We start from the raw sequence: 17,034 nt of genomic DNA on the forward strand, positions 1-17,034 counted from the left end.
GTTTTTGTTTTCTAGTTTGTCTGTCGCGCCACTCCTGTTTTGCTGCCGATGCCAGGAGGAGAGGAGAAGGAGCGTGGGAGGAATCGGCCAGCCGGCAGGGACAGGTGTTTGTTAATCACGGTCGCTGCCGGCGGAGTTTTTCTCCCAAGCCTGACTGCAGACCTGCCCTGGGGGCCGATGCAATACGGTGCGCTCAGCCGAGCGCACTGTTAACCCGCAGTCGGACATGGGATAAATAGGCGCTAATCCAGTTTTCATTACTGGCAGACAAACAGGTTATGAAAACCGAGGCCAAGTTTACCGGCAGTGGTCTCCATAACTGTTGCGTCTGTCGGTCTTCAACGGCTTCACCCCGCTTGTTGCACCCCTATCTCTGCTCCTCCCGCTTACCTGGGCAAGATGGCTACCACAGCCTCGTCAAGTTGACTTCTCTGGCGTCCCCCGGCCATGGTGCAGCCGTACGCCATTGCTCCTCCCAGGTACCTGCTAGGGTGCACGCAACCCATGTCTAAGTACGCCCAGTGGCGCGAACCTCGATGGCGTTCCCTCATCTGACGTCACGCCACTCCAGGTATATCTACCTCTCAAGATTGCTAGCTCGTTGAGTTGGCAAAGACTCGAATGGCTCGACTGTTCCTGTCTCTGCCTCTCTGCTGCCTGCGGGAAGCTTTCCTTCTGCCCTTTGGGGTTTGCTACTAACTTGGGTACCTGCTCCTCGGGGGCCCTCTGTTCTATTTCAGGTGCCTTTCAGGGAACAGGTACTCGCTCCTCGAGGGCCTGCGCTCCCCTGCCTCAGTGCCTGTACTTACTACTAACTATCTGGTGGAATCGCATCCATAACACCGAGTGAGTACTTTAACCTCTCACCTGTCTCATCCATAGTAACTCCTTGCCGCGGAACCTCCTGATGTCATCTGGAGAGAAGGGCTCCCTCTGCCGAGGTCTCAGAGACTACAACTCATCACTGCCACCTGGTGGCTACTTCAAGCTGTATAATAAAGAAACATTCCAGTGTTTTGTGTATAGAGTCTAACCCAGTGCTGTGGCTCCTCACGGGGCTCCTCCCCATAGGCGTGTTCATCTCCACAGCACCCAAGGATCCACTAAAAACAATAACTGGCAGCCGCGGTGGTCGCGTTAGGAAGGAGGCACTAAGGTCGCGCAAGTGCGACCCCCCCTAATTTGAATATTGCATGGTGCCCCCCTTGCCGGCGCCATGCGTGCATTAAAAAAGCGGGCACTGAAAATTCAACGCCCGCTTTCAGCGCACGTAATTGCATCAGCCCCCGGTCAGGAAGGCCCAATGCACTTTTTTTTCCCCTCTAACGCGCCCTATTCTGAGCTCCTCCACCCGAAGGCCAAATGTTTGCCAATAAAACAGACCGGAAACTGATCCAATATTGCAGTAGCGACCAAGACAAGGGGGATCAGTGAACACCAGGAGTTCTTTATTCTGCACAAGACATCATAAAAAGCCCGACTCAGGCCGAGTTTCGCTCTTTGAGCTGCTTCAGGGGCTGACAGAACAAAATAAATATAAATCACATGTGGAAACATAAATGTGAATAAAAACATATAAATGTGAATAAAAACATACACCAAACAGATAATGAAATTATATAAATTATATAAAATCAAAGTCACAGACATAATTATTAACGCTTGACAACAGTAAGTGACACCTATATTGTAACATAGTCTAGTTATCTAAATAACTCAAATGCCATTCCTTGTATGAAAGTTAAAAAAAAAAAAAAAGAGACTGCATGCGTGCCCATATAAAAATATATGATTGAACAACTTTGAGATACATATTATGTGTATTGCTGGTGGTTTGTCTCCATATAGCAGTTCAGCCTCTTAGGAAATGCTTAAACAATTGCCTTCAAGACAAACATTCAGTGATATAACAAATTGTAACCACTTACTGAGACAAAATAAAAACTTGAAACAAAGAATCACTCCAGGTGATTCTTTGTTTCAAGTTTTTATTTTGTCTCAGTAAGTGGTTACAATTTGTTATATCACTCAATGTTTGTCTTGAAGGCAATTGTTTAAGCATTTCCTAAGAGGCTGAACTGCTATATGGAGACAAACCACCGGCAATACACATAATAGGTATCTCAAAGTTGTTCAATCATATATTTTTATATGGGCACGCATGCAGTCTCTTTTTTTTTTTTTAACTTTCATACAAGGAATGGCATTTGAGTTATTTAGATAACTAGACTATGTTACAATATAGGTGTCACTTACTGTTGTCAAGCGTTAATAATTATGTCTGTGACTTTGATTTTATATAATTTATATAATTTCATTATCTATGTTTGGTGTATGTTTTTATTCACATTTATATGTTTCTACATGTGATTATATTTATTTTGTTCTGTCAGCCCCTGAAGCAGCTCAAAGAGCGAAACTCGGCCTGAGTCGGGCTTTTTATGATGTCTTGTGCAGAATAAAGAACAAATGTTTGCCAATGCCTCACCAAAGAGGCACCATCTTTCAACGTTCCTAGGCAACTTTTATGATCCTAACACAGACCTCTCTCTTGTATTATTATTTATTTTTTTTTTTGAATTTGTATTTATTCATTTTTTCAACCAAAAAACAGTACAAACTGCAAATAACATTCCCAGTTTTAAACTCCCTCCCCGACCCCCCCCCCCCCAATCCCACCCCGCTCATGCAATCCGTAAAGGGGGGTGTCCAGGTATGTAGAGGGGAAAACTACACGCTCCCCTCCAATATAGTCAACTATGAATCTAGAAGAGCATTCTCAGTGTCCGTAAATGAGGCAGTATCCCGGTCTGGGGTCTGGTCCGGACTCCAGGGATCATGATAAGGTCCAGGGTGTGGAGCGAGGGATGACGTGAACCCCGCCCACACATGGGATGTGGTTATAGATTTCCGTATAATAGTGTCCTTGGCAATAGCATATTCCATAGAGCAGAGCCACATCATTTTATGAAACCAGTGATCATGACTAGGGGGTTGAGGATCAAGCCAGTGAGCCAAGATCACTTGTTTCCCCACAAGCCCCGCTTTCTTAAGAAAAAGTTCACTTGCCGGAGGGAGGGATAAGTAAGGAGGTGTGTCTCGACCAAAAAGCCAGAGATTAGGGGTAAGCGGCAACTTGATATGAAGAAAGGTCGTACATGCCCTACACACCTGTCTCCAAAAATGTGTAATGTGCCGACAATCCCAAAAACAGTGAAAATAACCACTATCCTCCTCTCCACATTTAGGGCAACACGAGGACTGTGTGATATGCATGCGCTTGGCTCGAAGTGGTGTGATGTGGCTCTGCCAAAGAAATTTATAATAAGTCTCGCGGAGTAATACATTTTCAGAAACAAAGGGTATGTCATCAAAACATTTTTTAAATTCTGCCTGGGTTAGGGAAAATAGCGGCCATGCCACCCATCTGGTATATAAAGGCTCCAAACTCTGTAGGGGCGCTAAGCACACCATCTCTTTGTAATAATAAGAGATAGAAGCTTTTGTATTTTTCCTCCCGTAGACCAGATCGCTGAGACTGTGAACTGCAGGGGAGTGGGCTATGCGAGACCGCATAGTCCGTAAAAAGTGTGCAATCTGTATATAAGCATACTGATCCGAATCCTGAAGGGCAAATTTCAGTTTAAGGGCCGTAAAGGTAAGCAGAGTCCCAGTCCCCGGATCATACAAATCAGAGAGAAAACGAAGCCCCTTTTGATTCCAGCGAAAGAAGGTCCCTTTATCCTGCCCAGGAGGGAATAGATCATGACCTGTGAGTGTGAGAAGGGAAGTTAATCGACTCGGTATTTGGCATAGTTTACATAATAGGAGCCAAGCTTTCCGGCAGACGTACAAGAGGGGTTGTTGCGTAAGAGAGTGAGGCAGCATCCGGCTGTCTAACTGCAATAAAGGGTTAAGGGTGCGCACTCCATACCACTCCAAAAGACATGGGCTAGGGACCAATGTGGAGGTAGCAAAGAGCCAATCTTTAACATAGCGTAGAGAACACGCTAAGTTGTACATAAGGAGGTTTGGACATCCCAGGCCTCCCCCTTTTTGTCGGTTCATAAGTGTCTCCAGAGGGATACGGGCCTTCCTACCACGCCAGAGAAAAAGCCGCAAAGCCCTCTGTAACCGATGATGGTCCCGTTTGGTAATCCAAATGGGAACCAATTGTAGCATATATATCCACTTTGGGACGAGGACCATCCTATAAAGGTGAATGCGGCCCATCAAAGACAATGGGAGGGAGGACCAGTGGCGTAACGTTGATTCTGTGTGGAGCAGAAGAGGTTGGACATTTACTCTGTAAAGATCACCCATCCGCATTGGAACCCTCATACCCAAATATGTTAGTGTGTCCGTCACCCATCGGAACGGAAACGCTCCCGGCCAGGCAGTACGAAGTGCTCCCGTGACATCTATGGCCTCGGATTTCTCATGATTTATCTTAAGACCAGCGAAGGCGCCAAATTGGGTCAAAATATTCAATACGTGTGGAAGCGAGTGAGGTGGGCTCGTGAGAAAGACTAGCAAGTCATCTGCAAAAGCAGCAATTTTAAAAACGTGGTTTGGGCCTCCAAAGCCCTTCACCTCCCCGCAGGCCTCTAGGGTCCGCAGAAGGGGATCTAAAGAGAGAATATACAATAGAGGGGAGAGGGGACACCCCTGTCGGACTCCTCTCTGAATCGGGATGGCTCCAGATAAACAGCCATTGGCCAAGACACGCGAGGTGGGATTATCATATAACAAAAGGAGATAATGTAGAAAATCGCCCCGTAGGCCGAATCTCTGTAGGACATTAAATAGGTATGGCCATGCGACCCTGTCGAAGGCTTTTTCCGCATCTAGTCCTGCCACTAAAGCTGGTATATCTTGTTGTTGACAAAATTTCATGGCAGTGAGCAGTTTAATAATATTTGCGTTAGGCTTCCGCCCCCTGACAAAACCTGCCTGGTAGGGAGAAACCAAATGCGGCAAAAAGACATTCAGTCGGGTAGCTAGTACCTTCGCCAGAAGTTTTAAATCACAATTCAAGAGAGTAATGGGTCGATAAGACGAGGGGAGTAGTGGGTCTTTACCCGGTTTAGGGAGAACCGTAATAAAGGCTTCAGTGAAGGCAGTTGGAAAGCGCATCTGTTCGAGCCCAGTTTTGTAATATTCCAGCAGGGGTGTACTAATGGGAGAAAGTAATATTTTGTAAAAATCATAAGGGAGGCCATCCGGACCAGGAGATTTCCCAGGATGAGCTGCGGTAATCGCCTGTGTTAATTCGTAAGGTTGGATAGGTTGATTCAGGAATGTAATCTGAGAAGACGTGAGTGTAGGAAGGATTAAATTTTGAAAAAAAAACGTCCTCTGCCCCAACATGCTCTGGCTGTTCAGCCGTATAGAGCGTAGTGAAAAATTGACGAAAAATGTCGTTAATGTCTCTCGCCTTAGTCACTATCGCCCCCGTGGAGGTTTTCAAACTATGGATATGGGTTTTCAATCTACGAGCTTTTGTCAAGTTAGCGAGTAAGCGGCTGGGTTTATTCCCAAACCGAAAGAAGTTTTGTTGTCCCTTTTGCAAGTATAGTTGGGCTCTAGTACCAAGAAGGGTATTCAGACGTCCCAGGATACCATAATATTCTTTCCTGCTTTGTTCTGAGTTCCGTTGAATCATAATGTCCTTCGCCTGTTTAAGCAAGCCCTCTAGATGGAGGATCCCTTTTGTCAGCTGTTTATTACGGAAGTGGGTATATGCGATGATTTCCCCTCGTATTACGGCTTTCCCCGCCTCCCAAAAAAGGTGTGGGGTGTTCATATGCTGTTTGTTATTAGCAGCATAAGATGCCCATTTCTCTCTTAAAAAAGATTGAAAGTGAATGTCATCTTTAAGGTACCCGGGGAAGCGCCATAGCTTATCTTTATATGCTGAGATATGAGAATGGAAGAGTATAGAAATGGGAGCATGGTCAGATATAGCCTGGGGCTCAATATCCGCCGAAGCGATTTCAAAGAAATGGTCATGAGATAATAATATATAATCGATACGGGACAGTGTCCCGTGGGAGCGTGATATGTGGGTGTAGTCTTTTTCGGTTGGATGGAGTGCGCGCCAAACATCAAGGAGTCCCAGTTGAAGACACAAGAACTCGATCCCTTTTTTCTGTTGCCTCTTAGTGGGGGTCTGAGGAGGTTGTTTATCCACCAGGGTATCATGTACACAATTGAAATCTCCCACCAAATAAAGGGTTCCCTGGGCATGGACATGGAGCAGGGTACTAAGCTGCACAAAGAACTCATGGCTGTATTCGTTTGGGGCATAAGTATTACAAATGGTAATAGGATGCTGGTTCCACACACCAATAAGAATAATATAGCGTCCCCCTGGGTCAGGTATGGTTTTCGTGACCTGGAGGTTAGCATTTTTTATGAATCAGGATTGCTACTCCTGCTTTTCGCTGAACCGCCGCAGCGTGCACACAAGAACCCACCCACTCCCGGCGTAACTTAAGGTTTTCCGGATCTGTAAGGTGTGTCTCCTGAATGCACGCCACGTCAGCCCGCAAATGCTTAAGGTGCGATAATACTTTCTTCCGCTTTACTGGTGACCCCAGACCATTGACATTCCAGGATATAAGTTTAGCCATAGCCCATTAATAGTAGAAGATCATAAACACAGTTATAGAATCGTCTATAGATAGAGGCAGGGCCCCCAGCTAGCCCTCCCCCCTCTGTCTCTCCGGACACAAACTGCATAGAGTACCAAAAGTCAACAATTTCACACACACACCCTATCACATACAAACATTGCATGAGCTGAAGTTGAAAAAACAATATGAAAGATTCTTGCTCCCTACCTACCGCATGATCCCCAGTTCTTCGCGATGCCTCCCTCCCCCCCCACCCTCCACCCCCCCCTTCCCTGTAACCCGTCCCCCAACTTCCTCCAACCTCCCCTGCATTGTCTGTAAAGAAAAACTCCTCTCGGGAGTTATGGAGGCACGTGTCCTGTGCTCGAGCACCATGCCCGACAGATACATAAAGTACGCTCACAAATGTAAATACCATCGATGGTAGATGTGCGTGGTCGGGCTGGGTCCGGGTAAATAGATATCCCATTGTAGGGTAGGGATACAGACTCCATGAGTATATAAAAAAAAAAAATCATAATATAAGCCCAGTAGCGCCGCACCATGGTGTCTTATCCGCTGTCGAAAAAGAGCCGGATCCCTATTACCACTATATAGAACATCAAGTGGTAGGAGGTTAGGCCCTTGTAAAGCCAGAATCGCTGGATAATAACCAACACAAGCAGTAACGCAGTCAGGCTCCCTTTAAAGCTTTAGAGCTGATGTCCCCTTCTTAGTCCGGTATGGCCACCAGATATGCTTGAGCCGCTTCCGGGGTTGTAAATGTATGTTGGGTCTCTTTGTGCCAGACCTTCAATGTGGCCGGGTATAGTAAGGAGAATTTGATTTGTTTGTTGTAGTATTGCGTGCAGATTGGCGAAAATCTGCGCCGTTGTTCCGAAACCCTCACGGAGTAGTCTTGGAAAATCCTGATTTTCTGATTATTATAGGTAAGATCAGGGTGGCTCCGATATGCCCGCCAAATATCACTTTTCTGGGCATAATTTAGCAGTTTTGCGATAACCAGCCGTGGCCGAGTATCCGAGGTTCGTTTGGCCCCCAGGCGGTGTGCGCGTTCTACAATAAGTTTCCCTTGTAGAGTCGGGAGGGCTAATGCTTCAGGTAGCCATGTTTCAAGCAGGCCCGCAAGATCTTTATCGTCGATTGATTCAGGGAACCCCAAGAATCTCAGATTTGAGCGCCGTGCCCGGTTTTCAATATCATCAAGTTTCTCCGTCAGGTCAGCTATGAGTTTTCCTTGCTTCTCCACAGTCTGTAGCGAGGCTGTAACATCATCTTCCAAAGAGCTGATCCGACTTTCTGCTTGATCGAGACGCGGGGTAATTTCTCCAATTGCGGTACTTACTTCAGTAAGTTGAGCATGAATGCCTGCTAATTTATCATCGAGTGCTGTACGGATCACCCCCTCGATTGCTGCAAGGGTGAGCCCTGTATCTTGCTGATCTCCGCTAGTTTCGCTACCGGCCGCCATTTTAGCATCTGTCCCGCGGGTCTTGTCTTTATCTTTTTTACTGCTCCTCGCAGCCATCGCGGGTGAGGAACGCTGCATATATTTAACAATGGACATAAGCGGCGTCTACCGTGCTGTGGGCGCCGAGTGGGAGCGTAAAAACCGGATAAGATGCGGGTAGATGGGCAGCGGGTGCACGGAGCCGTGGAAGTCGCGTCTTCCCCGGCTCACCACATCACGTGACCTCTCTCTCTCTTGTATTATTACAAGTTAGGAAGGATAAGGGTGACGTTGTTAAATTATGGAAATTTGAACAAAAATTCATTTTTTCTTGGAACTGTTCACCCTAAAGGATTAAATGGAGACATTGAGTAGGAGGCATACTTTTAGGAATTTTAGGGATTGGGTCCGGTTCTGATCAGGATTGAAAAAAAAGGCAGGAAATGATTGGTACCATATTAGTTCATTTCATTGGATGCAGGTCAGTAAGGGGCTGTTACTCTCCTATTATTGGCTGAGTAGGTTTATATTAGGTAGGTACGCTGACGTGTGGGGTACGTTTTAACGTTATTTGGTCCATTGGTGGCCATTTTGGATTCAGGTAGTGGGGAGTTATGTGGCGTCTTGAATGTCCGAAGTAATGGGGTAAGTTTACTTTTGAGAAATGATGTATCAAATTTGATGAATTTTGTAGAAAAGGACCTGTTGGTTTATATACTTTTCGATATTTAGGTGCACCATTTAGCTCTTTGATGCGGCGGTGATCATTGAAGGTATGTGGCATCACTGTGTCAATATAACCTGGTGGGTAGTGAAGGTAATATTTTTTATTTATCATCTTATTTGTTTTATTTTTTTCAATCTTGAATTTGAATCACCACTCAACTCACTCATAAGCCTCTCCTTCCCCTTCCCCTATCGTATCCCTCTTCCCTCACCTACTAACCCTTTACTACATTCACCAACCCATCTCCTCCACGATATACCCAATTTTCAATCCTACCCATCTATCCATCACACTCCTATGTCCATCCTATATGTCTAAAATAACACGGAATGCATATCCTCCACATTCCTAAATGAATATAAGAAAAACCACCCTCTTGAATTTTTCTTTACTTAATTTGCTTCTTACATTTTTCTTCATTTGCCTTATCTATCAGTTAAATCTCTATCCCCCTCTCTCATTTGTTCTCTCATTTGTTATATTCTGTTGCATTGTAACCTTTTTTCAACTTGTTCTATGTAAACCGATGTGATAACATATGTTGAATGTCGGTATATAAAAGCAAATAAATAAATTATATGAACTAGTTCACATGTTCTGTGGACTATGAATTATTGTGAGTCATGTAATGATTAAGGGATCATTTTGAGAATCTAATACATCATCGGGAAAGAACTGGGCTTGGTGATTCATTGATATATTTTTCAGAGAGGCCTTGGAGGGAACGGGGGAAAGCCATCGGGGCTCCCCTAGGGTTCGGTGTGCACAAGTGTGCACCCCCTTGCGTGCGCTGACTCTGGATTTTATAACACGCGCGTGGCAGAGCAAGCATGTTATAAAATTGGGCGTAGATATTAAAATCTGGCCCATATTGTACTGTAAAAGTTGTGTTTTATGTGGGGTGATGGTGATGTTTTAAGTAGTGTATGTATGTATGTGTTGGTTTGATGAATGGATGGGTTTTACAATTAGATGGTGCAATATGTAATATATAGTATTTTATTATTCAGGTGCACCTCAGAAACTTCATATTATTTTTGTATTTTTTTGAATAATAAATGTAACAAATGTGGAATGTAATAGCTATTTGAACTATTTTTGTAGGAATAATTTGAATTATGTACTAGATCTCTGTTTATGTATATTATTGCTTTAGGGAAAGCTCCATGAGGGAATTAAATTGTATAGGCTGCTATGATAACATCATTAGTGAAATCAGCGGACACCCATTGCTCCAAGAGGGGGGGGCATCTAATTTAATAAAACATAATAAAAATGAATAACAATTTGACTAAAATGGTAAGGTGGTCAGGAGAGACCCTGACCACCTGGGGAACCTCGTCTCACTGACTTCCAGGGTGAGTTTTGAGGGGACTGCTGAACTCAATTAGAGAGGATACTTATTAAGGGATAAAACTGCCTTAAAGTTTCCTAAAATTCAAAAAATTTAAATTCTGTGCAGCAGGAGGGATCTTAACAGTCCCAGTTTTCCTCATGCTTGACATGCATCCTTTGGCTTGCTGCATCCTACAGGGAAATTTTCACAATTGAGATCCTGACCAGATGAACACCTAATCAATCACACATATATCTTCACCCAGTGTTTATTTTTATCAGTGATTTTCCATAAATCCGCTCAAACTATTTCCTATTATAATTTTTATGTATTAATGATAATAATATAGGAGAACGGGTGGAAATTTCATATATTATGCGGCACCGTCCAGGTGTCGATGTTTTCTCTTATAATCATAAATAACCTCCCGCCTCCAATTTTTATTTGAAATTTATAACTTTAAAATACGTTGAACCGGATAATGGAAAATCCCATTTTTGTGTATATTTAATTGTTTTTCATTTTTATTATCTTTAAAAATATTTTCTCTGTGAATAACACTTTTTCACTTATTTTTATCTCATACCGTCGCCGGAAGAATCACAATTACTTAGCTCTTTTAAATGTCTTTTGCTCCCCACAGGGATGCATGTTAAGTACAACACATGTTAAAATGTCACTCCTGTTTTAGCATGTGTTTTATTACATTGGCCCCCAAGGTTGTTAGTGTAATAAGGTGGCAGGGAAAACTAGCAGCATGCTCCACTGCATAAGGAGAGGTATCACAAGCAGTAACAGGACATCAAACTGCCCTTCTACGAGATCCCTCGGGTACCAAGCCCAGTTCTGTACCTTCATGAGCACATTGAGAGGACAGGGCTGCCAAAATGATAGCGGGCCTGCAATACTAACTCTACACAAGCGAGGATGAAAGAACAAGAAAGTCCTCCGTGTATAACGGGAGCGTACGTTCCCAGAGCTGAAACAGATTACGCCTATAAAGCATCAACGGACCCAAGTACTCAAGTGAATGGCCACAAATGGGCTCCATCCTTAAGCACAGACAAGCGTTCCAGCAAATGGAAGGAATGAGGGAGAATCCACCAGCACCCAAGGGGAAAGAAGAAACAAAATTTGCAAAACAAGAGAAAGAAAAAACCTCTTTAAAGAGCTAGACCAGCAAAAAGGGGAAAAGCAATTGACCAAAACACAAATACGGCAGGAAATACAAAACGTTACTTCAGCAATCAGACATAGATCAAAACCTGACACGGGAATGGTTCAGATTAAGAGGTGAACTTAGACCCAAAGTTGAAAGACTGATAATGGCAGAACAGGTCAAGGAACTTTGGACAAGAAGGTTCACATCCAACACAGGAAAACACTGGCAAAACAGAGAAATGCAGAATCTGTAAATCAGAACTGGAAATGGTCACGCATCACTGGCTGCGAGGCGCTGTATACCAAGAGGTACAACAAGAGGATACAGCGCATGCACTGGAAACTGTGTATAACTACAAGAAAAACACTGGGATCATGACACAGAGAACTGAAGAGCATGAAGGTTCCTGTTATTGCCATCAATAAAAGGCTTGATGCTAGAAAACCAGAGTGGTGAAGGAAAAGACAAGAAAGGCATTTCTAAAATAAGAGTCAGTACCAAGTAGGGATGTGCAGAGGGACGCCATATGTTTCATTCGGGATTCGTATTTGACGGGGGGCAGATACGTTGCATTCGGCAAGGGGGCCCCCGATATGTACATGCGATAATTCTTATTCGTTTCCTGGCTAAAACTGAATTAAGTACAACCCCCCCCACCCTCCTGAAACCCCCCCCCCCCAAGACTTACCAAATCTCCCTGGTGGTCCAGCGGGGGTTCTGGGAGCCATCTCCTGCACTCACACCCTCGGCTGCCGGTATTCAAAATGGCGCCAATAGCCTTTGACCTTGTATGTCACAGGGGCTACCGGTGCCATTGGTCAGCCCCTGTCACATGGTAGGAGCAATGGATGGCCAGCCCGAGTGCAGGAGATCACTCCCGGACCCCCACTGGACCATCAGGGACTTTTGGCAAGTCTTGTGAGGGTCAGGAGGGTCCCCCAAGACTTGCCAAAAGTCCCTGGTAGTCCAGCGGGGGTCCTGGAGCGATCTCCTGCACTCGGGCCATCGGCTGCCACTATTCTAAATGGCGCTGATAGCCTTTGCCATCACTATGTCACAGGGGCCAACCATGGTAGGAGCACAAGATGGCACCGGCCATCCATTGCTCCTACCATGTGACAGGGGCTGACCAATGGCACCAGTAGCCCCTGTGACATAGTAGGTCAAAGGCTATTGGCACCATTTTGAATACCAGCAGCCGAGGGTGTGAGTGCAGGAGATGGCTCCCAGACCACCCACTGGACCACCAGGGAGTTTTGGTAAGTCTTGGTGGGGTCAGGAGGGTGGGGGGTTTGTTTAACTTTGCTCCTTTAGATGGCCAAATAATTTGCCCATCACGTTCTCAACTACTTTAAATTTACTGTATAATTATGTTTAAAAAAAAAAATACCCATTCCATTGCCTCTTGTCCTTGATTTAACACCCATTCTGTATAGTCCATGCAGCAAAGTCTTGCTCCTCAGTGATGTCTTTGCTATCCTTTTGCCAGGGATGGAGGACAGTGAGTACAGGATTGCAGAGCTTTTCCAGTCATATTCCAAAAACTGATTATGGGGTCTATGCATGACATGCACCCAGACTACACCGAGAAGGGCTTCGGACCATTGCTGAAGGAAGGCTAGCATGGTTCCAGTGAAGAGGAGGCAGATACCTAATTTTGGATTGTAACAGAGATGCTCATCACTAGAACCTTAAACAAGTGATCACACCTCCATTTTGTGTAAACTGACAAATTTTGTCACACCACTGGAGAAAAGAATTATTCTGTGGAATGCACTGCTATGGCATATAGATTGTACTTGCAAAATGTATGTCCTGGAGCCAGAGAAGTGACATATGTAATCTCCATCAGTTCTGTATTCATGGTTTGAGAAATCAATTTTAAAATTTCAATTTTATTTTTGTTTTTCCTACACTGATGATATGACGACCCCACTCCCTTTTTAAGATTCCTAAGATGTGTTTCTTAAAATCCCTTCGAAAGGCTTCTCCCCTTATTAATGTAGCCCCTCTTCTGAAGGTTGGGCCTAGAAAGCAGGGGTCACATGAGGTCCTGGGGCCAACTCCTTTCTCTCTGTCTCATGGCCCCAGGGTGTCGGGTTCTTTCTGACAGGGGGGGGGGGGGGGGGGGGGGGAGGGGACAGGAAGGAAAAATACTCAAAGGCCCAAGGTGTGAGGGTGACTTTCAATTTCTCAATCCTGGGGAGATCTCTCTCTGTTTTCATTGAAAGGGATGCGAGGGCCTACAAAATACTTTGCATGTTCGAGTTGGGTGTCCAAACAAAACTTTATTGCAGCAATTCTTCCAAAGCAAATAGTGGCACTTTACATACCAGTTCTTGGAACAAACTGCTCGTCATCACAGTTCTCCCTTTATCCGTGCAAGTGCCTATCAGAAAATGGGCCAGGGAGAGAACTCACCTTTCCAGGGCATGGAAAAAGCAACACTTCCCAGGTCGACAGAGGAATCCTATTTAGGGACGGAAAATCCCCTTCCAAAAATACTGGCAGCCACAAACAGGGTCTCAGTCTCTGCACAACTCCAACGTGTACCTCCCTCTGCCCAGGCTGAAGACTTCAGAGAGAGGGGGGGGGGGGGGGGGGGAGTCCCCTCCCAGTGTAACAACAAAAGATCTTCCTCACAATTCTCTTTCTCCAGATGACACAGGATCTTTGGGTTGAAAGATCTGAGCAGCAAAGAACCAAACAGCTCTTCTGGTTTTTTCCTACTTCAGTGCAGGAAGTGTGGCTGCAAAAAAAACATCCTCCCAAAGCACAAGGCAAATCTTCACCAAAAAGGTATAAAAGCTCTCCTGCAGCGACTTACCCCGACCCATCTAGGGTTTGTGTGATGATGAGAGCAGATTCTGCTGCTCTCTCCAAGGGAAGAAAATAAAAAACAAAAACTCCCTGAAAGGCTCCTAGCCCAGGCCAAGTACCAGGGATCTTACAGAAAAACTCAGCCAACAAAGCCCAAAATCCCTTAAACCCCCCTGGGACACCCTTACCGGACAGATTGTGTACCAGCAAGATAATTGCCCCCATTCTGCTCAGGGCCAGTTCGCAAGCCATGAGTCCTAGTACCCCAAGAACAGAGAAAACCAGCAGAGGGCTTAACCAACCCAACAAGCTCTGTGGCGGGGATGATCTGAGATGGTGCACCCCCTGCCTCTGTCTAATTATCTCAGACAGGGGGGGGGTCATGGAATTGTGATTCCAAAGGGTCACCCCATTAACAACATTTAAAATCTTCTTTGTAAGGGGGTGATGTGTCCCATTCACAGATATACCATTATATATAGCACCCCCCCCCCCCCGGTACAGCCAAATTGGGTGCAGGGGTCACACTCAGTCCCAGGGCTAAGTCTCCGTTCCCAAGCACCAGTCCTTTCATCCCAGTGTGGAGCCTTCAGGTGGGGGGGGGGGGGGGGGGGGGAGGGAGCAGGGACAGAGGTAGGTAGTGGCCTCCAGGGTCAAAGGACAGAGCAGGGAGGAAAACCAAGTCTCTTTCTCTCCCGGTTGTACTCACCGTTTGCTGCCCCTTCCTGCAGAGATCACCCTCCGGTCCCAAAAAGTACACTGGACACTTGAGTAGGATGTTCCAAAAGCAAAAGTTAACCGTAACAAAATCTTCAATCACTGGGTATTTTTCAAAACAAATGTAGGTGCACTTTTGGTCTCAATCCTGCTCATCTCAAGTGGCAGGCACTAAGGAAAATCCAGCCCTCGAGGTGGTGGAAATGGGCTCCTAGTGGGAGCACTTGGGGGGGGTCTTCTGCTCTCTGATGTTAAACTGGATTTTTTGGTTAGAAAGTCTACACTGCAGCTGACTCCTTGCTCCTCCTGGGCAGAAATGGTGAAAAAGATTCCTCCCAAAAAGCAAATGTTGCTTACCTGTAACAGGTGTTCTCACAGGACAGCAGGATGTTAGTCCTCACATATGGGTGACATCACAGGATGGAGCCCAATCACAGAACACTTCTGTCAAAGTTTCCAGAACTTTGACTGGCCTCTACTGGGCATGCCCAGCATGGCACTAACCCTGCAGCCAGCAGGGGTCCCCCCTTCAGTCTTGTTTCAAAGCTACAGGCAGTGCCGAAAATATATAAGAAAACAAACCCAACACCTGCTGTCCTGTGAGAACACCTGTTACAGGTAAGCAACATTTGCTTTCTCACAGAACAAGCAGGATGGTAGTCCTCACATATGGGCGAGTACAGAGCTGAGGATGTCCGCATATGCACCAAATGTACCCAGGGACGTGCCAGAGCCACAAAGAAATATAGAAACATAGAAATGATGGCAGAAGACGACCAAATGGCCCATCCAGTCTGCCCAGCAAGCTTCACACATTTTTTTTCTCATACTTATCTGTTTCTCTTAGCTTTTTGGTTCTATTTCCCTTCCACCCCCACCATTAATGTAGAGAGCAGTGATGGAGCTGCATCCAAGTGAAATATCAAGCTTGATTAGTTAGGGGTAGTAGGGGTAGTAACCGCCGCAATAAGCAAGCTACACCCATGCTTATTTGTTTTACCCAGACTATGTTATTCAGCCCTTATTGGTTGTTTTTCTTCTCCCCTGCCGTTGAAGCAGAGAGCTATGCTGGATATGCGTGAAGTATCGGTTTTTCTTCTCCCCTGCCGTTGAAGCAGAGAGCTATGCTGGATATGCGTGAAGTATCAGTTTTTCTTCTCCCCTGCCGTTGAAGCAGAGAGCTATGCTGGATATGCGTGAAGTATCAGACTTTTTCCCCTGCTGTTGAAGCAGAGAGCTATGCTGGATATGCGTGAAGTATCAGACTTTTTCCCCTGCTGTTGAAGCAGGGAGCTATGCTGGATATGCGTGAAGTATCAGTTTTTCTTCTCCCCTGCCGTTGAAGCAGAGAGCTATGCTGGAGATGTATTGAAAGTGAAGTATCAGGCTTATTTGGTTTGGGGTAGTAACCACCGTAACAAGCAAGCTACACCCATGCTTATTTGTTTTACCCAGACTATGTTATTCAGCCCTTATTGGTTGTTTTTTCTTCTCCCTTGCCGCTGAAGCAGAGAGCTGTGCTGGATATGCGTGAAGTATCAGTTTTCTTCTCCCCTGCCGTTGAAGCAGAGAGCTGTGCTGGTTATGCGTGAAGTATCAGACTTTTTCCCCTGCTGTTGAAGCAGAGAGCTATGCTGGATATGCGTGAAGTATCAGACTTTCCCCCCTGCTGTTGAAGCAGAGAGCTATGCTGGATATGCGTGAAGTATCACTTTTTCTTCTCTCCTGCCATTGAAGCAGAGAGCTATGCTGGATATAAAGCTGGGGTGAAATTTGGGAGAGGGCATCCTGAACCCCACCGGGCAGGCAGAAGGGTGTTGGTATGTCATGTTGTAAATAGGTTACACAATACAGACTGGCCGAAGATGGAATCTTGTCTTCTGGCTTTATCTAAGCAATAGTGGGGTGTAAACATATGGAGAGAACTCCAGGTGGCAGCCTGGCAAATGTCAGGAAGCGGCACTGATCGTAGGTGTGCTACTGAAGTCTCCATGGCCCTCACAGTGTATGCTTTAACATGGTGTTGAAGTGGAATGCCCGCTTGCTGATAGCAAAAGGATATGCAATCCACTAGCCAGGAGAAGAGAGTCTGCTTACCCACGGGCTGTCCCAATTTGTTAGAATGGAAAGAGACAAACAACTGAGTGCTCTTTCTGTGGGTAGCTGTACGATCTAGGTAGAGAG

General features: G+C 45.5%; 1 long non-coding RNA gene across 1 annotated transcript in view; it reads left to right on the forward strand.

The window, feature by feature from the left end:
* LOC115093049 overlaps positions 1–17,034 on the forward strand; it is a 110,838-nt gene that overhangs the window by 24,142 nt on the left and 69,662 nt on the right. The window lies entirely within an intron of this gene.

This window comes from Rhinatrema bivittatum, chromosome 5 (genome assembly GCF_901001135.1).
Source record: "Rhinatrema bivittatum chromosome 5, aRhiBiv1.1, whole genome shotgun sequence".
Taxonomy (NCBI): Eukaryota; Metazoa; Chordata; class Amphibia; order Gymnophiona; family Rhinatrematidae; genus Rhinatrema; species Rhinatrema bivittatum.